This window comes from Lepidochelys kempii, chromosome 3 (assembly GCF_965140285.1).
Source record: "Lepidochelys kempii isolate rLepKem1 chromosome 3, rLepKem1.hap1, whole genome shotgun sequence".
NCBI lineage: Eukaryota > Metazoa > Chordata > Testudines > Cheloniidae > Lepidochelys > Lepidochelys kempii.
Window position 1 is genome coordinate 174,545,686 of NC_136382.1, and position 25,347 is coordinate 174,571,032.

The following is a 25,347-nucleotide window of genomic DNA, read 5'->3' on the forward strand; positions in this document are numbered from 1 at the left end:
TTTTTTTCAGAGGGCAAGCAACTGCTTTGCTCTCCCACCTTTCTGTGAAAATGTGATGTTCTAGCTGGTGGACCTACCGCTCAATATCTCCGTAATGACTGTAAGATGCTGGCTTGTCACCAGCCCATAAAGGAACTATTCCCAGTCCTACACCCAGAGTCTCTTTTCAGGTACAGTTTTATTTCCAAAACATAGTCAAACACAAAAACAGTTCCTCAGCCCACCCTGGGCTATAGATACAAGGGGATTTTCCTCTTTTTCTCTCTGTCCTTATTGTTTCAGGGCCTACCTCAGGATACTTCCTTGCCCTTTTCACTGAATGTGGCTTCTCAGGGATTTCTCCCTTGGAGAGTCCCTTTTTTCCCCAGAGGTTCCCACAACCTCCCCGCCCAGGGGATTCTGGCAGCCTCTCCTAGGGAACTCCACACTGCTCCTGCTCTTCTTCCTTACTGACAAGTCAGCCTGGTTCTATTATAGTCCTAAGTGCTGACCTGACCTCTTAATTGACCAAACTGGAAGCACCTGCTCTAGCACAGGGGAGCTGGACCTGCATCATTTAAAGGGGCCAGCCACCCTGTGACTGTGACAGTTTCTGTGGATTCAGGAGCCTGCCCACCCACATCTGCCTTTAACATTGGGACCAAAAAGAAGTCTGCTTGCCCTTTAACAACATTTTAACACTCTGGGTCTCAAATGCCTCAGTGTCCTCGGATTTTCTGAAATCTACATTCATGTGGAAATAGAGATTTTAGAATACAGATCTGGATTTCTGGTGCAGGACCCATCAGAGCTTTTCAGAGTCCCATTAACCTCTTCAATGACTCTTCACTATGGATTTGAGCTAATATAACTCTTCCATGAAAGTTTAAAGCTGTGAATCAGAATTTTTACTGCTTAGTAAGTTGCAAATTGTCCTCCAAGGCTTGTGTATGGAAGAGGCAACCTAAAGGCATTTGCCAGTGGTTCTCATAACATTTTTTAGTTATTGCCAATATCCAAATTGCATCTTTTCCCTTATATCAAGAACATTTTGAGCTTTTAAAATTTTCACAGACAATTTGTTCTTTAACTTTAAATCCCAGTCCTGTACATAATTCCCGAGTGATACTTTTCAGAGCCTAAAGAGATGAGATGTCAGTGTCATTAAGTGGTTAGTGTAAGAAACATGTGGATTTTATTTGCAGGTGTTTTAATTAATTGCTGCTATTCAGAAATAGTCATGCAACACGTGCACAAAAATGTATGTGCAGTTGTAGTAACTGCATGCATAAATCAGGAATATCTGTGTCAATAATCAGAATGGTAGTCGTGTTAGTCTGTATCAGCAAAAAAAATGAGGAGTCCTTATGGCACCTTAGAGACTTAGAAATTTATTTGGGCATAAGCTTTCTTGGGCTAGAACCCACTCTGCTGTAAGAGCTCTAGCGTAGCCACTCTATGCCAACTGGCGAGAGCTCAGCCATTAACATAATTAATCCACCCCCAAAGAGTGGCGGTAGCTATATTGATGGGAGAAGCTCTTCTGCCAACATGGCGCTGTGCACACTAGTGCTTATGCATCGTAACTTATCTTCCTCAGGGGGAGTGGAATATTTGCACCTCTGTGCACGTCAGTGCGACATAAATTTTGCCAGCACAGTGTAGTGTAGACATAGCCTTACTTTTGAGATTGAGAATCAAGCCCTTAAACTCTTTATCTTCAGTTAATCCCTCTGTAAACATAAGCATAATAATACTTACCTCCCAGGAATGTTGTGAGACTTAATTGTTTGTAAATACACTTTGAGGTCATTGAATTAAATGTACTGTGTATAGCCATTTAAAGACTTAATTTTTTAATTAGAAGTTCTTTGCTAGTATAGGTTACGTGCAGCACTTAATACTGAAAATGAGTATAAGATAGTAGTGAGTCTCTGAGTTGTGAAGTTTTTAGCAATAAAGGCACCTTCTTCAAAGCCTTTTGCTTATTGTGCTTTGTTGTGATTAGAATTATAATCTGAATGACGTCTCAGCGAAAGGTGCTCCTTGAATTTTGATGGCTTTAACAAGTTGAGAGGATCCCTTTGAGTACTCCTCAGCGCTAGAAAAATTGCCTGTTGCTGAGAACCCCTGCAGGCTTTTGCCATGTTTTCAGAAATGGCACTGAACATGGCTTTTCATGTTCTATGCTTGCAGTTAATCCACGTTCAGCACCAATTCAGTCGCACCTATTGTCGTTACCTGTTGTCACCAATGGATAATTTTTCTAGCATAGGCAAGGCTTTTCTTTATATAGCTTTAATTCTTTTTACTGTCTAAACTCTCCATTGCTGATAGTTAAAATCTTAAAATTACATATCCTTCCCTTCTTATTGTCAACTAAATAAAGGAAAATGCTAGGTGTAGGAACAATTCATTTTGTTTAAATTAACCAAATATCAGGTTAGTCATGCGTGGTGCACTGTTGGTTGCTGAGCACAAATTACTTACCTCTGGTGCAGAAAACTGAGTGGCTAGAGTAGCAGGAGGTCGACTGGGTTCATCATGATTTGCTCAAGTTGTGTCAGGTGACTTGGTGGCATAAGGAACGGGAGAGCAGATGGCTGCTGACTGTTCTGTGCTGTGGAGCACAAACCGGCTAACCAGCAACGTCTATACATTGAGCAATTCCTCTTTATAGGCAAAAAGGTAGAAGTTAAGACCCTTGTAAGTAAATGGGGTATTGTGGGGGCCTGGACAATGTGTGTGGAATGGAATAAAGCTTGTAGATTGTTTATCTGGAGGGTGTGGTCTCGATCTGAATTGGGAAGCATTCCAATGTAATAGGCACAATAGGTTTGCCAGCCCTTATGAAGAGACTGGACAAAGTGCAACAGAGGGAGTATCTAGCTTGTAGTGAAGGGGTGGATGAAGGATAAAGTCACTATTCAGGATCTAAATTATGGTGCAGAAGTAGCTGCATCATATTTAAGATTTCATTAAAGGTCTGAAGCTCTTGTTAAAATGGAGCTGTTGTATTTGACTGTTCAAATGCGCAAGGGCCCACTAGATGATCCTGACATCTTGTCACTTCCCCTGCCTGCATTGTCTGTGTTGTCCCCCATTCGTTGTAAAGTATTGATTTGATTTTATAGTTTAATATTAAGGTTATTAAAATGATCTTTGCACAATGCTCTGTGCTACAGATGATAATTATAAGTTTATAATGTTAATTTTTTGTTTTCTTTTTGCATTGTGATTTTTTTGCTTTTCAGTACAAACATTAATAAAAAAAGGAAGTCTCTACTTTATAAAAAAAATTCCTTGAAATGGCAAGGTGGTTTGATGAAAAAATGAATTGATAAACAGACAATAATAGGAGTTGAAAATTACCGTTTGGCAAATTTTCACTGTACTGTATTGTGTATTTCTCTTTGTACCCATTGGTAACTTTGCAAAGAGTCCTGTGGCACCTTATAGATTAACAGATGTACTGGAGCATGAGCTTTTGTGGGTGAATACCCACTTCATCAGATGCATGTAACTTTAGCACCCTAAAGGCAGAATAACTTCCCAGAATAACTGGTAACCATGTTGATCTATTGATAGAATTGATATAAAAGCATATGAGGTCACTATTCAGGTTTTGTGTTACAGAGTGAATTTGATGAAGTTTTTGGAATTTGTTGGTGGTGGAAGTGAAAACCTTACAGACTATTGGAGCATGTTAGTGACGATGTTGTAGGCAATCGGTAGAAAAATAGGTATAAGTTATTCCCCTTAACGTCTTAATGCCATTCCTTTAAGGTTTTGGGTGGATGGTGTGTGGCCTGCCACAATCTTAACTTCCACTAAAGATGTATTTTTTTTTGTAGGTGAATAGACATATGTGAGATGTTGTAGATGCTGGCAACTAGCAGTAGGGTCAGGTGAACTTGAGGAGTGTTGAGTTTGTGTCCCATTTATGGTGGGCTCGTGATTCACTTGTTAGAATGTACAGGATAATGACAGTCTGTTACCCATTTTTGGAAATATAGGTGGGTTACTGTGAACTGGCACATAGATGAAAGATCGGTAGGGATACTGGGGCACAATTAAGGCTTGTGTTGGACTCTTAACTTCAAATCTCCAGAGTTTCTAGCATTTCATTGTTTTTTAAAATTATTACTTCCTTTTAATTGGAACTCAGATACCAGGGTGATGAGCCCAGTATAATGTGATGATTAGATAGGAGCTGAAATGCATCTAACTGCTGGGCTCTGCTGATACACAGCTGCCACTAACTGCTGCTGGTCTCTTACTCAGTTTTATATGCATGATAGCAGCCATAGTTCATTAGGCCTTCAACTTCCATCTCCTTTTTCTTTTCCTTTCTTTTTCCTTTTCTTTCCTTTTCTCCCTCATGGCCACAGGGTAGGGTTGCCAGATGTCAAGTTTTCAACTGGAATGTCTGGCTGAAAAGGGACCCTGGCAGCAGTGCTGACCGGGCCGTTAAAAGTCTGGTCAGCAGCTCAGCAGAGCTAAGGCAGGCTCCCTGCCTGCCGTGACTCTGTGCAGTTGCTGGAAGTAGCGGCATGTCCCCCCTCCAGCTCCTACGTGTAGGGTAGCCAGGGGGCTCTGCACGCTGTCCCCGCCCCAAGTGCCAGCTTCGCAGCTCCCATTGGCCAGGAACCACGGGCAATGGGAGCTGCGGGGGCAGTGCCTGTGGATGGGGCAGCGTGCAGAGCCACATGGCCGTGCCTCTGTGTAGGAGCCGGAAGAGGACATGCTGCTGCTTCCAGGAGCTGCCTGAGGTAAGCTCCTCCTGTATCCTGTCACCCAACCCCCTGCCCACACCTTGATCCCCCTCCTGCCCTCCGAACCCCTCGGTCCTAGCTCTGATCCCACTCCTGCACTCCAAATCCCTCATCCCCAGCCCCACACCAGAGCCTGCACCCCCAGTTGGAACACTCAGCCCCCCACACCCTAAACTCCTGCCCCAGCCTGGAGCACTCTCTTGCACCCTGAACCCCTCATTTTTGGTCCCACCCTGAAACCCGCACCCCCATCCCAGAGCCCATACCCCCTGCCTCATCCCGGAACCCCCTCCCATACTCCAAACCCCTCAGCTCCACCCTGCAGACTGGAGTCCCCTCTTACACCCCAAACCCCTCATCCTGGGCCCCCCCCGAGCCCTTACATCCAGCCAGAGCCCTTACCCCCTCCTGCATCACAACTCACCCTGAACGCCTCATTTCTGGCTCCACCCCAGAGCCCTCACCCCATCCCGCATCCCAACCCACTGCCTCAGCCTGGCGGCCCCTCCCACACCCTGAACTCCTCATTTCTGGCCTCACTCCAGAGCCTGCAACCCCAGCCAGAACCCTCACCCCTTCTGTCACCCCAACCTCCTGAACCAGCCCTGTGAAAATGAGCGAGTGAGTGAGGGTGGGGAGAGTGAGCAATGGGGTGTGTGTGTGTGTGGAGTGAGTGGGGACAGGACTTCAGAGAAGGGGTGGGGTAGGGACTTGGAGGAAGCGTGGGGCAGGGGCTGGGCAAGGGTGTTTGGTTTTGTGTAAGTAGAAAGTTGGCAACCCTACCAGAGGGAGAGAAAGGGAGAGCTATGCCACTTGCTTCTGCATGTGTTAATATTTTGGCCCCACCAGAGAGAGACAGGATTTTTCTATCACCTATATGGAGATCCTGCTGCTGGAGAAATGCGGTAGCATCCACATCCTGATACCTCTAATAGGCCCCACTGAGGCATGGCTGTTGCTGGCAGAAGGTGGGAGCTTGCAGGCATGGCATCTTGGCCCCAGAACCTGATGCTGGTAAAAACTACTTCCCCACTCTTCTGGTGGGGCCAGGGGGGTACATTTCCCTGGAGTGTCCTTCTCCCAGCCAACATGTGCTTGCAGTAGTGTAATGGATTACACTTCTGACTATGGATCATCTCCCTCACCTTGCTGACAAGGATTTCATCTCCCCAGGCAAGAATCTGTTTTCTCTAGTTAAGGTATTTCAAGAGTGATGGTAAAGGGAAAATTGAGTATAATATTTGTTCCATTATTTTTTGATGGATAGATGCTAAACTTACCATGCCAGATGGCAAATGCCAAGCAGATTCATTTTGTGTTTACTCCTGGGGCTTCCTTTTGTAGGGCTTAATCTCTTATCATTCAATAATAAACTGACTATTCTATTTTTTTAAGGAAGTATTTTTAAATTGATCAAACCAAATAAAAATATATTTCATTTCGGCTGACTAATGTTTTCAAAAAATTTGTAAAATAAGTTATCTGCCTTCAAACTAATCCACAATGTCTTTACTGGAACTGGAGCTCTTCTTTCTCTCTGGAGAATCTGATTAAAAATTGTAATGACTTTATGGAAAAAAGAAAGTAGCAAAACAGCAAATGTCTGAAATAAGTAGCAGAACTAGTGAAGAACACTGGCTGTCATTATTCTCTTTTTGCTTCACCATGTAAAGTCCACCTGTTCAGTGAGGACTGTCTCGTTCTGTGAGATCCATCTGTTTATGAATTTTAAACGAAACTCTCATACATAATTTCACTACTGTTTTTAGAACCTCCCTATTTACACGCATACAATCAAATAAAAAATTAAAGTAGAATACTAATTATAATTTGAGGCCAACTAATTGGAAAATACTGTATAGAAGTTTGTTAATATCAGCTTTATATTATGCTATCAATATTGTTCTTAGTACATACTGTATATTTATGAATTTGAGCATCAAGTTCTTTTGAACTAAACATCATATAGTGAATTTACATAAATAAATACTGCTAATGAACACTTATTTATTATTTTGCATTTCAGTGCTATTTACTACCAGATTTTCAAAAACAATAGACAATTTTGTAATCTCGATTATGTAAAACCAGTAGTTTTTTGGGCCCTAGCAACCATTTAATATGCAAATTAGGTATTTTCAGACTTAATGTACTTCATTTTTATAAAACAAATACATCATTAATCTGATTAAGTTCTTGGATAGGAGTGCTATTCTCAGATCATTGTGGATCATTTATTGTTGGGCATACATCCAAAATAAAAGATTCAAGCATGGCACTTACAGTCTAGGTTTAGTAGAACCATTGAAACCTCTAAATGCCATTTTTCAGAAGAATAGAAAGGCACTGCTACTTGTAATTGCAAGCATCGTCTAAAACTTAGCAACATTTCTTATCCTTAATTGCAGTTCTGGGATGATGATGATGATTCAGTGCACAGAAATTGTGCTATGTTGTTCTTTGATTTTGCAAACTGCATGTTAAATGAATAGTGTAATAGGTTGAGCCTACTGTATGATAAATTCTGTCTTTACTGAAGTGACCTGGTTGGTCACCATGAGGCATGTTTTGCCAACAGCTGCAACTGAGGGTAGAATCTGGCCCTGTTTCTGAATTCGGAAGCTGATTGTGGGTGTTAGCTATGTATTATCATGTTAATGGCTGGTTTTAGGTCAGTGTGAAAAATGACAATAGAGAGAAAAAAGCTAATGAGAAGAGAACGTTTATTAATCGTGGTTTGCATATGTATATTCAATTAAAACACAAAGCATCTGTACCTTGTAATGGATTCATGACCATTCACTATTTTTTGGTCACTACTTTTAGTAGTGTAAAACACAATATGGTCAACCAGGATTTAACATTCATAAAAGTCCGATCCTTCTTCCCCATATCCCCAGCAAGAGGAACATACCAGTTAAATTAAATGGGAATCCCCTTTAGGTATATAATAGTACTGCTGGGCCCTCAGTAACAGTCGTACAGCTTGTTGTCCTCTGTTTATGCTCTCAGTGACACCTGTGCAACCTACTAGTCTACAGTGGGTTTCCACAGATAGAGCTAATTAGAAATTGATGCACAAGAAGAATAGACTGGAGGGCCCAAATCTACAAAGGGATTTAGGTGTGGGGAGCTGCCTAGTTAGCCAACAGCAGATGCTGAGGAGAGAGTGTGTCCTATGTCCCGGCTGGAGGAAGGCATCTGTCTCTACTTGGGATCCACAGCGAGGCACCCTCTCCTGCAGTCAGACTGCTATGCCATTTCTTGCAAGAATGCTGACAGCACATGCCTAACACCATACAAAATGGCTCAGGGGAGGGGAGAAGGACTCCCTTATAACCTTTAGTCCAGTGGTTAGGGCACTCACCTGGAATGTGGGAGACTGCAGGTCAAGTCTCCCCTTGGCCTGATGTCAAAAAGGGATTTGAACATAGGTTTCCCATCTCTCAGGTGAGTGCTCTAGCCATGGGACTACAGAGTGATTCTCTTCCCCCCCCCCCTCCCCCAGCATACTTAATTATTTATACACAGGGAATAGAATCATAGAATATCAGGGTTGGAAGGGACCTCAGGAGGTCATCTAGTCCAACACCCTGCTCAAAGCAGGACCAATCCCTAATTTTTGCCCCGATCTCTAAATGGCCCCCTCAAGGATTGAACTCGCAACCCTGGGTTTAACGGGCCAATGCTCAAACCACTGAGCTATGCGTCTCCCCCCCCCCCGCAGACTTAAAGGAAAAGACATAATAGCTTCAACAGGAGAGATTGAGAGAGACCCATATCAGAATATCTCAAAGCCTGGTGGTCAGATTGCTCCGCCCCCACCCATTAGGTATCTTGTGTGGAGTTAGATGTCCTTTGAGAATTCCTACCACTTGAGCCTCACAGGCAAGATAGGCAGTGCAATGCCTCCCTTCCCCTGGTGTGAAGCTCCCACTGTGGTTTAGGCATGAGATAGGTGCTTGGGTGCCTAGACTGAGACTTTGTGTGCATTCCCAGCTGCGGAAATGTAGACACCTAGGGGACTTTGACAGCGGAAATTTAGGCACTGAGGAATTTTAGAGTTAAGTGGCAGCTGAGCAGGGCTTTTGAGGTTCTCAGTGGAGGGCACCTAAATTTTGGACTTAAGCACCTAAGTCCTTTTGGGGATCTGCGCCTAGCTCACTGTCTTTTGGCTGTGTTGGCTTTGCTGTGCTAGCAGGATTTCTGCACTTCTGTCAGTAAAGTCAGTAGATACAGCTCTGAAAACTCAAGGAGAAGACTTGCTGAGTAAGAAGATGCACTTTTTCAATCACTGTTCTCACCATAACCACACTGTAAATACTCAGCAGTACTGCAGAAGATACTCTGGATGCTTTATATAATTACAAGGAAAAGTGAAGTGGCTTTTAAAAGTTAAAATGGGCCTTCATTTTTATCACAGTATAGTTATCAAATGGAGAATCACCATTTTAATTCTTAGATGAGGGCTGGAACACAGGAAGTCTCGGCATTAGTGTGGAGAGGAAATTAGAGATCTTTAAACTTGTTTTAAATTTTTTTAAAAAAAATACATTTTGTTAATTCAGCCAGCTGCAGTGAAATTACAAAATAAAAAATAATAATTCAGAATTTACTTTACAGGGGCATGTGCCCAAATCATTCATTCATATATATGTAATAAACAAACACACCAGGATTTGTACAGACTATCACTTCTTTAAAAAAGTGACAACAGCTAACTTGTAAACTTAGCCCATGCTAGAATCTTGAATAATTTCCCAGTATTTATTTATTATTCCTAGAGCCAGATTCACTTTAAAGTCCAAAATGACCTGAAGAAGTGGCTGCATTTTTTTTTAAAGCTGCGCTTTTTATAATTTCCCTTTTATTGGAATATTTGTTTTCAGAATTTGAAATGTTAAGCTCTGACTTTCAGTCATGACTAACACATGGATTGACCACTTATTTAACTCAAATTCCTGTGAAACAACTTACACAGTTCACCTGATTTTTCTAAGTATTGTCATTAAAATAGTTGGATTTTGCTTTATTGATATTTCACCTAGTTAATCTTAAAAGAATGGGTTCAAGACGCGTTTGGTGGGATATTGTCTTTAATGAGAATACTTTTGAAAGCTAGAGCTTATGCTATAATATTTTAATCACTATTATGATATTAAATATTTTCCAGTGATGTAGGTATAGTACTAAAGATAATGCAATATCACAGTGTCACCCTAGATTACTGCGGTTTTTTGGTCTTGGATTTTTTTCTATTTTCATGGACTTAAGTATTTATAATTTGGAACATATCAATATACATAGTATTTCTATTGTTTTCAGTGCGGGATTGGGAGCTCAGACTAGCTAAAAATACTACATTAGTTTAATTAAAATCTGAAAAGTGCAAAATTAGCTGAATTTGATGTAAGTTAAAATAAAATGAAAAAAGTTGAAAAAATGTGAAATAGAAAAATACTCAATGGATATGTAAATTAAAGGTCCCAAACCTCATTAAAGTCAATGGGACTATTCACCTACTTAAGATTAAGCACATTCATAAATATTAGTAGGTTGGAGGTCCTGTGGACTCAATTCTTGAAAGGTCCTGAGAGCTTCCTAGGAGTTACTGAGCAGCTGCAACTCCTGTTAAAATCAACGGGACTTGTGGCTGCCAAGCAGGTGCACTTGGAGCCTCAAGGCCCAGACATGTATACCTTTTCTGCAAACCTGACATTGATGTGAATGGGAGTTATGCATGCAGAGTTGTGTGGAACCCAGCTTTAAAGATAAGTCCTGTAGTATTTCCACGCACAACCTCCATCCTCAATTTGTTTCACCGAGTTACATACATATAAGGACTAGAACTAGGTGGGTAACTGATTTCCCAACCTGAGAAAATTTTCAAGATTTCAACATTTCCCCCCGTTCTGAATTAGGATGAAACTGTGACCTTCTGAAATTTTTAGGGCTAGAGATAGAAAGAATACTCAATAGCCCTGTGGTTAGGGGGACTCACCTGTTATGTGGGAAACCCAGGTTCTGAATCAGGCACAGAAGGGACTTGGTGAGCACCCCTAATCACATAACTATTGGCTATTCTTGGCAGAAGTGTCTCTCTCTCTCTCTGATTTTGATCAGAAATTCCATCCTGGACCTGAGAAACCTTCCCCTCGAAAGTTTTGTCCAAACCAATACATTCCCATGAAAAGTGTCAGTTTCAATGTATCAGCATTTTCCAACAAAAAGAAAAAAATCTGTCAAAAATTCCTGCCCAGCTGAGACAGAATTTTACAGTACTAGAAATCATCTTAAGTACAGTTTCAACCAGAACATATCTGTTGTCCTAGTCTCTGCATGGTGATTTTACTGCATACTATGTACTTTTGGTTACAGTGGAGACTCCATCTGAAAACTCTCTCACTTGTTCCTGCCAGCCTAAGATAGTTAGCATACTATGTACTTTTGGTTACAGTGGAGACTCCATCTGAAAACTCTCTCACTTGTTCCTGCCAGCCTAAGATAGTTAAGTGTCCTTTATAATAAGCAATCGAGATGGTCAAAGGATTTCTTATCCCAGCTGAATACACTTCAGTAAATATATAAACAGAACTAAGAACTTGGCAAGTGGTCATTTTTTCTTTTGAATGGCCATGATGAATGTGTACATCTGGGGCCAAATGTTGAGGTTCATAATCTCTCACTGAAGTCAATTAATTGATTAATTCATTTAGCAATCTAATATCCATGTGAGGAAATGTGTGGTAAGTGGTTAGCGAAAGAGACTTGCAGCAGGACTCTGTAATCTTATTTTAGGCTCTGCCACTAATTTACCATGTAATCTTGAGCAAATCATTTTAGCCACTCTTTCAAAACTATCCTCTAATTTGGTTGCTGAGCTTGAGATATCTAGGGCCTGATTTTCAAAGGTGCTAAGCACTCATAGCACCAGTTTGCAGTGTTTGAAATATTTTCTTAATTACAGTTTTCCAAATCAGCCAGTGTACAAGGTATACTTGCCCCACTCCCCATGGATGTTTCTCCTCTTTTTCTCCTTTTCTTTCTCCCACATGGCTGCTTCCACCCCCTGTTCTGCCACATCTTTCTTCTCTGATCCCTAAGCAGGCTTCTTTCCCAGGACCTTAGCATTCTTCTTCTTCATTTCCTGGTAGCTACTACACTCTAATGACTTTTTGTGAATACTCTGATATTTGATGTTGTTCTTAAAGACTACTGGGGTCATGTGACTGTAAATCTCAAATTTCAGTTTTTGGTGGTTGTTTTTTTAAAGTAAGTTTCTATTCCTCCTGGTTGTGGTGAAAAGCTTGAAAATGTGGTTCAAGTGTACCAGAACTTCAAAAATAAAAACAGTCTCCCTTCCAACCCTGCCCCTTAATTCCTTGTATTCCTTTTAAAAATCTCATGATTTTGAGGTCTAATTCATGTTTTTAAATGCTTGAAGACTGACAGTGCTGCAGATGGCTCCAGGTGCTCATCCTGCTGAAAACAGCTAAAAGGCAGGCTGAAGATGTGAGGGGCTGGAGTCTGTTGCTGTTGAGATGAGGAGCAGCCAGGGCTGGCGATGGCAGTGGTAGGAAGGAGCAGATAGGTTTAGAAAAGCTAATTCTGTTGCCCCACAGTTCCAGACATTGGCTGGTAAATTTTTTAATGAAAAATGTGTCCCTTTTTTCATAGAAAAATGTTGAATGTCAGAGCTGATCCAAAAATTCTGTCTGGGATTTTCCTGGCCAAACCAAGCATGGTGACAGCTACAGAGGTTTCAGCTGGAAACTGTGGGTACTCATTACTAAGGCTATGATTTTGTCATGGATATTTTTAGTAAAAGTCATGGATAGGTAATGGGCGACAAACAAAAATTCACGGAATTTACTAAAAACATCCCTGACAAAATGGGCAGGGAGGAGGATCCAGCACTCTGCCCTGCCCTGCTGCAGATTGGCAGAGGCCCTGGGGGTTTTTCACCTTCGTCTGCAGCATGGGGCATGGGTCACTTGCTGGAGGATTCTCTGCACCTCGAAGTCTTTAAATCACGATTTGAGGACTTCAGTAGCTCAGACATAGGTTAGAGGTTTGTTACAGGAGTGGGTGAGTGAGATTCTGTGGCCTGTGTTGTGCAGGAGGTCAGACTAGATGATCATAATGGTCCATTCTGACCTTAAAGTCTATGATTCTATGAAGTCTGTAGACTTCTTTTTTTCATCTCAGTCTTATTTAACAACTGATTTAAAATGACATTGTGTGTACCTCTTAGCTTTAAACCAAGTGGACCACCATGTGCCTTAAAATGATCACTGAATAAATTTTGAAAAAGAAAGTAGTTAATGATATAGAGGTTAACGGTAATTGGGATAAAATATAACATAGTTGTACAAAAGGTAGATTGTGTCAGACCAACCCGATCTCCTTCTCTGAGAAGATAATTGATTTTTTTAGACAAAGGAAATTCAATAGATCTAATTTACCTGGATTTCAATAAGGCGTTTAATACAGTTCCACATGGGAAATTATTAGTTAAATTGGAGAAGGTGGGGATTAATATGAGTATTGAAAGGTGGATAAGGAACTGGTTAAAAGGGGGAAACTACAACGGAAAGGCATACTGAAAGGCAAATTGTCAGGCTAGAGGCAGTTTACTAGTAGAGTTTCTCAGGGATCTGTCTTGGGACTAATCTTATTTAATATTTTCATTACTGACCTTGGCACAAAAAGTGGGTGTGTGCTAATAAAATTTGCAGATGACACAAAGTTGGGTGGTATTGCCAATATGGAGGAGGACCAGAATATCATACAAGATATGGATGACTTTGTAAACTGGAGTAATAGAAATGGGATGAAATTTAATAGTGCAAAGTCATGCATTTAGGGGCTAACAACAAAAATTGTTGTTATAAGTTGGGGACGCATGAATTGGAAGTGACAGAGGAGGAGAAAGACCTGGATATATTGGTTGATCGCAGGATGACTATGAGCTGCCAATGTGATGTGGCCATGGAAAAGGCTAAAGCAGTCCTAGGATGCATCAGGTGACATATTTCCACTCGAGACAGGAAAGCGTTAGTACCATTATACAAGGCACTGATGAAATCTCATCTGGAATACTGTGTGCAGTTCTGGTCTCCCATGTGTAAGAAAGATGAATTCAAACTGGAACAGGTACAGAGAAGGGTTGTAGGATGATCCGAGGAATGGAAAACCTACCTTACAAGAGGAGATTCAAAGAGCTTGGCTTGTTTAGCCTAACCAAACACAGGCTGGGGGAGCTATGATTGCTCTCTATAAATACATCACAGGAATAAATACCAGGGAGGGAGAGGAGTTATTTAAATTTAGCACCAATATGGACACAAGAAGACATGGATATAAACTGTCCATCAACAAGTTCAGGCTTGAAATTAGACAAAGATTTGTAACCATCAGGGGAGTGAAGTTCTGGAACAGTCTTTCAAGGGTAGCAATGGGGCAAAAATCCTAACTGGCTTCAAGATTGAGCTTGATAAATTTGTGGAGGGGATGGTATGATGAGACTGCCACCAATGTCATATAGTTGATCTGTTACTGCTAGCAGCAAATATCCCCAATAGCCGGTGATGAGACACTACATGGGGAGGGCTCTGGGTTAGTACAGACAATTCTTTCCCAGGTATTTGTCTGGTGGGTCTTACTCAAATGCTCAGGGTCTAACTAATTGCCATATTTAGGGTCGGAAAGGAATTTTCCCCCGGGTCATATTGGCAGAGACTCTGGGAGAGTTTTGCCTTCCTCTGCAGCATGGGGCATGGGTCACTTGCAGGTTTAAACTAGTGTAAATGGTGGATTCTCTGTAACTTGAAGTCTTTAAACCATGGTTTAAAGACTTCAGCTCAGCCAGAGGCTAGGGTTCTATTACAGGAGTGTGTGGGTGAGGTTCTATAATGCCTACAATGTGCAGGAGGTCAGATTAGATTATCATGATGGTCCCTTCTAATCTTAAAGTCTGAGAGTCTAAAACCAGAGACACTGTTACATAAATAACACAACTTAATTTTACGGTATTATCATGCAAATTCTTAGTCATGTGAGGCGTCTGTGGAAGCCAATGGAAAAATAATAAAAGAAGAAGAGTCTCACAGGATTCAGGATGCAATTCAGGTCAGTGAGGGGTTGTGTCATCACTTGCCCTGCAAACCTGGGTGTCTCACAATTCCTTGCTGCTGTAGCTCCCAGCCTGGGATGCTTACAACCAGCCTATAGGCATGCAGATCACATCCTGAAGTGTCTGTGTGCTAGACAGCCCTGATTCAGCAGCTCTGACCCCAGCAGCCTGTGTATAGTCCCACTTTAGTCTACACCAGCTTTGGTTCCAATCAGCAAGGTGACCCAAATACACTCCTAGTGCCAAATTTTCTCCAAACTGTATGCTCTGTAATTTCCAGCCCTCTCTTGGACAGATTAGAGAAATAAGGTTAGTTTCTTCTTGCAAAGAGACAAAAGCATATCACAGCTTATTAACTTAACTGGGGCAAATACGCTTTTCTCTTTCAAAACAGCACTGAGTTGGTTTACAGTAAAAAAATAAAAAAATTATTACCAATAGGACATAGGTTAAGTGATACCAAGCAAAAGGAATAAAGTTAGAAAGCATGATAAGCAAATAAAAGTGAGAACATGTATTTAAAATTCTAAAACTTAATATAGCAAGATACCGCTTTATTCAAGATGTTTAGTCTCACCAATCTTCCTTCTTCCCTGCCATGTCTGACTTTCTCCGTCAGACCCTTCCACAGAAGTATGAGGCACTGGCTTTCCTTGTCTTTCTAGGTGAAAGGTCTTTGCCTAAGCAGATTTCTCACTTATATTCAGTTTCCAGAGACTTCAATCCCCCCTTGGTTGAGGGACCCATCTTTTTCAGCTTGCAAGAGCTCTGTTCCCTTGTGTCTGACTAGTGATAGATGCCACAGATGGGTTTCTGTCTCTGCTTATATTTTCCAAAGTTCAGTCACCTTGTTTCATGAGGCAGAATGATGTCATGGTGTTCTTCCCTTTCTGTGGGCTTCTCCATCCTCCTGATGATTTGTGTATAAATGGGACTTCAATTTTTTTGATTCCACCCTGCGTAATTTATACAGGAGACAGTCAAATAACTGCCTTCTCTCCTGTCTGGGAGAGAACTTATTTCTCCCTGTTTGGCCTCAGATTTTAAAACATAATATAGTTATGTATTCATATATCTTCATATAGTGTTAATACATACATTTCAGAATTATATCAATCACCAGTGTACCATTAACTTCCAGAAAAGATCTCACTCTATACACTTCTATAATACAGTAATATTGTATGCACATAGTTGATTCAAATGCTTATTATTGGAGGTCTTTACTGTCTTTATAGACCAGTAAATTTTTGCAATGGATTCTTCTGAGAGTTACCCCTAAAAGTAAAGTTCATTCAAGCTGTGAGGAAGGCAACATGGAATCAGGTGCTGAAGGAAGCTCCATGCTGTTTCTTTCCTCTTTTGTTAGCTTAATAGCTTTGTTTACCTTATATGTAAAAATGGACCTTCCTTGTCTTTGCCTGAAGACTGGGCTAGTCAGAGAATCAAATACACATTCCTTTGTTTAAGGCAAACCTGTTTACCAACTCCCATAATATGCCTGGTTTAAACTCACTTTAGTCATAATTCTAGCTTATATATACATAACTCTTAATGTACACCATGTACATTCATCACTCAAGAATATTAATGATCAATTAGTTACTAGTTTTCCAGTGATATCTTACATGGCACCTTTTAGATAGAGATTATAACCATAATGAGTTGGGGTACAGTGAATTGGTCAGGCCAGCTGAAATGTATTACCTGATACCAGTGAGCCTTTTGTCACTGGCACTGGGATTCTCTTACAAAGCCGCAGGAGGGTTAGCCCGCTAGCTGACCCGGATGCAGCAGAGGCCTCTTTCCTGGACAGGGCTTCTGCCACAATATTTGCTTTCCCCTTTATATAGAAGAAACCTGTTTTGTCTGGACAAAACGTCAGAGTATCCATAATTTTTCCTGCTGAGCTGTTACAAACATTTGATAGTAACATTAATGATCATTTTGCTGTGAGATTTCAAACTATATATTACAGTCATTTTGACAATGAATATGACTTTAATATTTTGTATGTTTGTTTTTATAACAACCTGTGAGTCATTTTTGTCCTGGCTCCTTACTCTGTCATTTGACAAGTGGTCCCAATATTTAAGGTCGTGAGTGAGTGAGACTTTACTGGAAGGAATGAGGAGGGTTCTATTGGGAATGTTCTTAATCCATTTGCAGTAGCAATTGAAGGTCTTAATTACCAAGAACAGAATGGGTACACATTTTTCACATGAAAAGTTGTCATTGGAATATGGCCTTTTTTCAAAAATGCAAGTTTTGTGAATAACTGTCAACATATGGGCCATACTTCAGATATTTCAAGAACTTGTATTTTTACCTACATTTTTATAAAAAATTATGTTGGTAAAAATTTCTGTTTTAAAATGTCAATACAAATATGGAAATTTTGTGAAAAAAGAAAATTTAAATAATGTCACCAATATTTTGGGAAAAATTGTGTTAAAAATAGGTCATTTTCATACGAAAAAAGCTTTTTAAAAATTAGCTGTGGAAGTGAAACCATTTTCATACTTCAAAGAAGAATCTGAAAGGGAAAATTTCAGTCAGCATTTGAAATTATTTTAATTTTTTTTTGTTGATTGGAAACTGGTTTTAATGAGAGCCTGGTTAAAACTATTTACAAATAATTTTAATAAAAACATTGGTTAAAAATTATTGGAAATGGGTCCATTTCAAACCCTGTGAAATAGAAACAGTTTTGACATATTTTCACCAAGCTGTTTTGCCATTTTTTCAACCTGCTCTATTCAAGACCTTCAGTGGGTCACAGTATAAATACTTTGTTTATCCTCTGTTCATAACTTCCAGAGACAGCTCTATTCCTCTGGGACAATGAAGCACAAGTCCTCAGGACAACATAAGAATGGCCATACTGGGTCAGACTAAAGGTCCATCTAGCCCAGTATCCTGTCTTCCGACAGTGGCCAATGCCAGGTGCCCCAGAGGGAATGAACAGAATAGGTAATCATCAAGTGATCCATCCTGTTGCCCATTTCCAGCTTCTGGCAATCAGAGGCTAGGGACACCATCCCTGTCCATCCTGGTTAATAGCTGTAAAGGGGCTAGCCGGAGCTCCACCCTCTCTGGGGCGGCGGGGAGCCACGCCGACTCCCTACACCCAGTTGAGGTTTGGGGAATTAGTTCGGCCGTGGGAGTCTCCCTCGGCAGCCCTTGCGGTAACTGAAATAAGCACCGTAAACCCAGGCCCTAGGTCAGGGTGGGGCAAAAATGAGTCTGGTGCTCAGGCCCTCAGGCAGGCTGAGCAGTAGTCGTGCAATAGAAATAAGCCCAGGCCCTAGGTCAGGGTGGGGCAACAATGAGTCAGGCACTCGGCCCCTCAGGCAGGGGTGAGCAGCAAGAGTACAAATAGTATCAATAAGCCCAGGCCCTGGGTCAGGGTGGGGCAACAGTGAGTGAGGCCCTCAGGTAGGGCTGAGCAGCAGCAGAGCGAATGCAGCCTTAATCCCAGGCCCCCAAAGGACTTGGGAGAGCAGGAGACTGCCACCCACGAGTTGGGTGGCAGGGGGGACACAGGCCCTCCCACTCCACTTCATCCCAGCCTGGGGCCCTAGCAGTGGCAGAAGACCCGCTGCTGTGTCAGTGGGGATCCTGGCAGCAACACGCTGACATAAGCACTGGCTGTGCCGCAGCCAAACTAGGGTCGGCTGTCCCCGGGCTACTTCTAGACTCCCCCTCAGGTAGCACCTGCGTCACAGTGGTGTCCTCCAGGGGGTCCAGCACCATGCGTTCCTCGGGGTAGTTGGTGAGAGGCAGGCCCGGCAACTCCTCCGGGTAGCCGGTGTGGGGCAGGTCAGGCCAGTCCTTGGGTGCACCTAGGGCCGCAGGGGCTTCCCAGTCACGGGCTAGGCTGGAGGCATCTGGCCTCCTTGGTGGCTGTCTCTCCAGTGAGTCTGGAGGTCAAGCCTGTGTACTTCTGGGATGCCGCCTGACCCTCTGAGGGGTGGGCTCAGAGTTTCCTAGCTCCATCCACTCTGGCGTCCGGAAGGGCTTGTCCCTCTCCGGGGCGGCGGGGAGCAACACCGCCTCACTACAATAGCCATTGATGGACCTATCCTCCATGAACTTATCTAATTCCTTTTTGAACCCTGTTATAGTCTTGGCCTTCACAACATTCTCTGTCAAGGAGTTCCACAGGTTGACTGTGCGTTTTATGAGAAAATACTTCTCTTTGTTTGTTTTAAATCTGCTGTCTATTAATTTCATTTGGTTAACCCTCATTCTTATGTTATGAGAAGGAGTAAATAACACTTCCTTATTTACATTCTCCACACCAGTCATGATTTTATGAATCTCTATCATATCCTCCCTTAGTCGTCTCTTTTCCAAGCTGAAAAGTCCCAGTCTTATTCATCTCTCCTCTTATGGCAGCAATTCCATACCCCTACATCTGAACAAGCTTGAAATAGAGCATTTGCGATGGTCTTCGGCTATGGACCAACATAACTAAAGAGATAGGACTAAATCCTCATCTGTCATCTCCAGAGCATGTTGCCAAACGCAACTATGGATTCAGGTCTTCCCATAGTTACTAAAGACAAGAAATTACATGCACACTCACAAGAGGAGAAACAGCAGGAAAGAAAACAAAGCAATAAAACTGCCAATAAAGCTACCAAAAAGCTGGGAAATGGAAATAGTAGAAGCCATTATGATAAAGTTAAACACATCTTGATTGCTGTATTCGGAGTTTGGGTACTACATTAACAGGGATCCTACATTTTCTGAAGCTAGATACTGTGGATACAGAGATAATGGGACCTTCTTAATGTTTGGGAAGTTTGTGCAAAAGGGGCGGGGAAGACAGAAGGTAGACTGACTTGGGAAGAAAAGTAATGATAGAGTTGGGATCACAATTATGATAGTGACAGAGCCAAATAATTTTGAACCCTGAATATCTTTAAAATTTGGGTTCTGAAACAGTTCTGAATAGCATATAGTTTGTGCTGTTAGTTATTTACTCTCTCTCTTATGTACATCCTCCTTACCAAATAATCATAAGCCTTTCCATGCTGATCTTCTTAAATAAATTGGTTAATTATTTAGTGCTCTCTTATGTTCCTTATCTCTGGTCTGCAATGCTGTGCATGTCAATGTGACTTCTTTGATTGTATTCATACTCTGTAGGATATATGCCCCTTCCTTCTGTCTCAGGTTAATCTGTGCATGTTTGTTTGGGTTTTCTTTGTTTACCTTTTCATTCTGGGGCTGTAGTTTCCCCCTCTAACAAGCCCTCTTCTACCTTTTTTGCAGTAACTGTCACTTTAACACATTTATTTTCCAGGAAAAAGGAATGAGATGGGCAGCATTCTCTGGGACTGCGTCAGTGTTACTCTGTGGGATGGCCAGCCATGATAGGCTTCAGGATTCTGTTCACTCTGTCTCATCATCTGTTTTCCTTCTAAAGACCAAAGATGTCACCTCTGTTATCTGTTGTGATGAGAAGCCACTAAGATGCTCCCAAACCCAGGTCTTCTGAATAGTTAGTCAATTTGGGTGCCACAATCATATTGTTATAATAAATGTAGTTCTTTAAAAACAAATAAATCCTAATTTACAATCAGACACTTACTTGGTATTAAAAGTAAAGTGTATTAAAAGCCTTGCCAGAAAATAGAATAATAAAAAGCTATTTTCTGACATTTTAGAAATGGATGAACCTCTTAATATATTATTCTTTATTATATTAATGTGTCCAAAAGTCTAGAGCACTTCACAGCAAACAGAGGCATTAACCCTGACAAGAGACAGCCTACACTCTGAGGCCCTGTGCACGTGCAGTTCTCAGTGTAGGATCAGGGTGTAAATCTGAGACCTGACATCAGTAAGGAAGAGTGAAGTGCAGAAAGATTAGGTTTACATTTGTACAATAATTCATGGGTTAAAATCTTGGCTGTGTTGAAGTCAATGGCAAAATTTGTATTGATTTCAGTAGAGGCAGGATTTCACTCAAGGTCAAAACGCACATTATGATAATCTAGTCTGCTCACCTGCGTAACATAAACCATTGAATTTCACTCAGTAATTCCTGAGTGAAATTCTGTAACTTCTGGCTGAGCCAGCGCATGGCATTTAGAAAGACATCCAGTCTTGATTTAAAGATGTTAATGATGGAGTATCCACCACATTCCTAAGAACATTTTCCAGTGGTTAATTATCCTTTGTTAAAAATGTGTACCTTATTTCTCGTCTGAATTTGTCTAGTTTCTGCATTCAGCCGCTGGATCTTGTTATGCCTTTGTTTTCTAGATTAAAAACCTTCTACTATCAAAAGCCTTCTATCCATGCAGGTATTTATAGACAATGAACAAGTCAGTGCTTTACCTTCTCTTTGATAAACTAAATAGAACTTTTTAAATCTGTCATTGTCAGGAAGGTTTTTCAGACCTCAGATTGTTCTTGTGGCTTTTTTCTGATCCCTTTCTGATTTTTCAGTATCCTTTTTAGAACTATGGATACTAGAACTGGATACATTATTCTAATAATGGTCTCACCTAGGTTTGGCAAGCAGGTCACTTGACCGGTCAAGTAATGTCAATTGACCAGACAACTGACTTCCCATTAGTTGACCATCATCAAATATTGTCAAATATTGCAGCAAAAATATCCAGATGTAGGCGGCGGTCTACTTTTTTTATTGTGTCATGGTATCACAGTCACACTAAAATTAATGACAGGTTTCAGAGTAGCAGCCGTGTTAGTCTGTATTCGCAAAAAGAAAAGGAGTACTTGTGGCACCTTAGAGACTAACCAATTTATTTGAGCATAAGCTTTCGTGAGCTACAGCTCACTTCATTGGATGCATCCGATGAAGTGAGCTATAGCTCACAAAAGCTTATGCTCAAATAAATTTGTTAGTCTCTAAGGTGCCACATGTACTGCTTTTCTTTTTACTAAAATTAATAACTTAAATCTGTCACAGTGGTGCTATCTGTTAGCAAACCTACTTAAATATCTTGATCACTCACTTTACTATATGCTAATATCACCTGTTAAGAAAAAGGTGAACTAATTGAAAATTAGGCATCTTAATTGGCTGGAGTTTTCTAGAATAAGCATTGTATGTATGTATATTTTTATTTGTATACCAGGCCATCAGTATACATGGCAGTTTGCAAAGCACATTTTCCAAGTTAAAAGAGAGAGTCCCTGGCCTGAAGATCTTGCAACCTAAACTGACTAGACAAATGTACAGAAATTAACTCAGAAGGGATTGGGGGAGAAAGAGGAGGGTTCATTAAACCTCATTCCCCAACACAAAGAGAAAAGAGGCACAGCCATTAAGCTGCTCATCGAGTTGGCCTGCTGCCTACCTAAGTGCATTTTAAAATGACTTTTTTCTTTTATAGTTGCTTGTGTTTGTTTTATTTCTGTTTAATTTCATTCTTCTTTTCTTTTGTAATTGTTCAGTCTTGAATAACATTAAATGCTAACCTAACATTGATTTTAAAAAGGTAATACTAACTGTTCTTTCATTTTTTAGAATGTCATATCATTGTGTTTTGCATTTTTCTGTGTTAAAATAATTCAGTTAAGTAACTTGTTTTATGTAGTTAGGCATAGGTATCTCTCTAAGGCTAAGCCTCTTAGAGACCGTAAAATCTCACTCTTTTTTGTTACTGTTGTTACTGCTCTAAGAAATTAGTGCTTTAAATGATTTGACCTTTTTGACATTACTTGACAATATTTGTCTAGTCAATTGACCAGTTATTTTTGCATCTATCAAATGCCCAACTCTAGTCTCACCAATGCTGTATACAGAGGTAATACCACCTCCCTATTCATCCACAATTTATGTTAGCTTTCTAAGCCCTGGTCTACACTAGGACTTTAGGTTGAATTTAGCAGCGTTAAATCGATGTAAACCTGCACACGTCCACACGATGAAGCCCTTTATTTCGACTTAAAGGGCTCTTAAAATCGCTTTCCTTATTCCACTCCTGACAAGTGGATTAGCGCTTAAATCGGCCTTGCCGGGTCGAATTTGGGGTACTGTAGACACAATTCGATGGTATTGGCCTCCGGGAGCTATCCCAGAGTGCTCCATTGTGACCGCTCTGGACAGCACTCTCAACTCAGATGCACTGGCCAGGTAGACAGGAAAAGAACCGCGAACTTTTGAATCTTATTTCCTTTTTGGCCAGCGTGGCAAGCTGCAGGTGACCATGCAGAGCTCATCAGCAGACCTGACCATGATGGAGTCCCAGAATCGCAAAAGAGCTCCAGCATGGACCGAACGGGAGGTACAGGATCTGATCGCTGTATGGGGAGAGGAATCCGTGCTATCAGAACTCCGTTCCAGTTTTTGAAATGCCAAAACCTTTGTCAAAATCTCCCAGGGCATGAAGGACAGAGGCCATAACAAGGACCTGAAGCAGTGCCGCATGAAACTTAAGGAGCTGAGGCAAGCCTACCAGAGAGGCGAATGGCCGCTCCGGGTCAGAGCCCCAAACATGCCACTTCTATGATGAGCTGCATGCCATTTTAGGGGGTTCAGCCACCACTACCCCAGCCGTGTTGTTTGACTCCTGCAATGGAGATGGAGGCAACATGGAAGCAGCTTTTGGGGATGAAGAAGATGATGATGATGATGATGAGGTTGTAGATAGCTCACAGCAAGCAAAAGGAGAAACCGGTTTTCCCGACAGCCAGGAACTGTTTCTCACCCTGGACCTGGAGCCAGTACCCACCGAACCCACCCAGGGCTGCATCCCGGACCCGCCAGGCGGAGAAGGGACCTCCGGTGAGTGTACCTTTTAAAATACTATACATGGTTTAAAAGCAAGCATGTGAAAGGATTAATTTGCCCTGGCATTCACAGCTCTCCTGGATGTACTCCCAAAGCCTTTGCAAAAGGTTTCTGGGGAGGGCAGCCTTATTGCGACCTCCATGGCAGGACACTTTACCACTCCAGGCCAGTAACACGTACTCGGGAATCATTGTAGAACAAAGCATTGCAGTGTATGTTTGCTGGCATTCAAACAACATCCGTTCTTTATCTCTCTGTGTTATCCTCAGGAGAGTGAGATATCATTCATGGTCACCTGGTTGAAATAGGGTGCTTTTCTTAAGCGGACATTCAGAGGTGCCCGTTCCTGCTGGGCTGTTTGCCTGTGGCTGAACAGAAATGTTCCCCGCTGTTAGCCACGGGGAGGGGGGAGGGTTGAGGGGGTAGGGTAGCCACGCGGTGGGGGGAGGCAAAATGTGACCTTGTAACGAAAGCACATGTGCTATGTATGTAATGTTAACAGCAAGGTTTACCCTGAAAGAGTGTAGCCACTGTTTTATAAAATGTGTCTTTTTAAATACCGCTGTCCCTTTTTTTTTTCTCCACCAGCTGCATGTGTTTCAATGATCACAGGATCTTCTCCTTCCCAGAGGCTAGTGAAGATTAGAAAGAAAAAAAAAACACACTCGTGATGAAATGTTCTCTGAGCTCATGCTGTCCTCCCACACTGACGGAGCACAGACGAATGCGTGGAGGCAAATAATGTCAGAGTGCAGGAAAGCACAAAATGACCAGGAGGAGAGGTGGCGGGCTGAAGAGAGGGCTGAAGCTCAAATGTGGCGGCAGCGTGATGAGAGGAGGCAGGATTCAATGCTGAGGCTGCTGGAGGATCAAACCAGTATGCTCCTGTGTATGGTTGAGCTGCAGCAAAGGCAGCTGGAGCACAGACTGCCACTACAGCCCCCGTGTAACCAACCACCCTCCTCCCCAAGTTCCATAGCCTCCACACCCAGACGCCCAAGAACGTGGTGGGGTGGCCTCCGACCAACCAGCCACTCCACCACAGAAGATTGGCCAAAAAAAAAAGAAGGCTGGCATTCAATAAATTTTAAAGTTGTAAACTTTTAAAGTGTTGTGTGGCATTTTCCTTCCCTCCTCCACCAGCCCTCCTGGGCTACCTTGGTAGTCCTCCCCCTGCTTGTGTGATGAATGAATAAAGAATGCATGAATGTGAAGCAACAATGACTTTATTGCCTCTGCAAGTGGTGATCGAAGGGAGGAGGGGAGGGTGGTTAGCTTACAGGGAAGTAGAGTGAACCAAGGGGTGGGGGGTTTCATCAAGGAGAAACAAACAGAACTTTCACACCGTAGCCTGGCCTGTCATGAAACTGGTTTTCAAAGCTTCTCTGATGCGCACCGTGCCCACCTGTGCACTTCTGACCGCCCTGGTGTCTGGCTGTGCGTAACCAACAGCCAGGCGATTTGCCTCAACCTCCCACCCCGCCATAAACGTCTCCCCCTTACTCTCACAGATATTGTGGAGCACACAGCAAGCAGTAATAACAGTGGGAATATTGGTTTCGCTGAGGTCTAAGCGAGTCAGTAAACTGCGCCAGCGCGCCTTTAAACGTCCAAATGCACATTCTACCACCATTCTGCACTTGCTCAGCTTGTAGTTGAATAGCTCCTGACTACTGTCC

The 25,347-nt window shown here is 42.0% G+C and overlaps 1 protein-coding gene and 1 long non-coding RNA gene across 2 annotated transcripts in view; both read left to right on the plus strand.

Annotated features, from left to right (window-relative positions):
* Positions 1-25,347, plus strand: part of CAMKMT (calmodulin-lysine N-methyltransferase) — a 342,431-nt gene that overhangs the window by 73,348 nt on the left and 243,736 nt on the right. The window lies entirely within an intron of this gene.
* On the plus strand, positions 2,012-25,191 carry LOC140909553 (uncharacterized). The gene is made up of 5 exons (XR_012158262.1): positions 2,012-2,667; positions 20,204-20,389; positions 21,169-21,209; positions 23,064-23,662; positions 24,257-25,191. It is a non-coding gene; the product is annotated as an uncharacterized LOC140909553 (long non-coding RNA).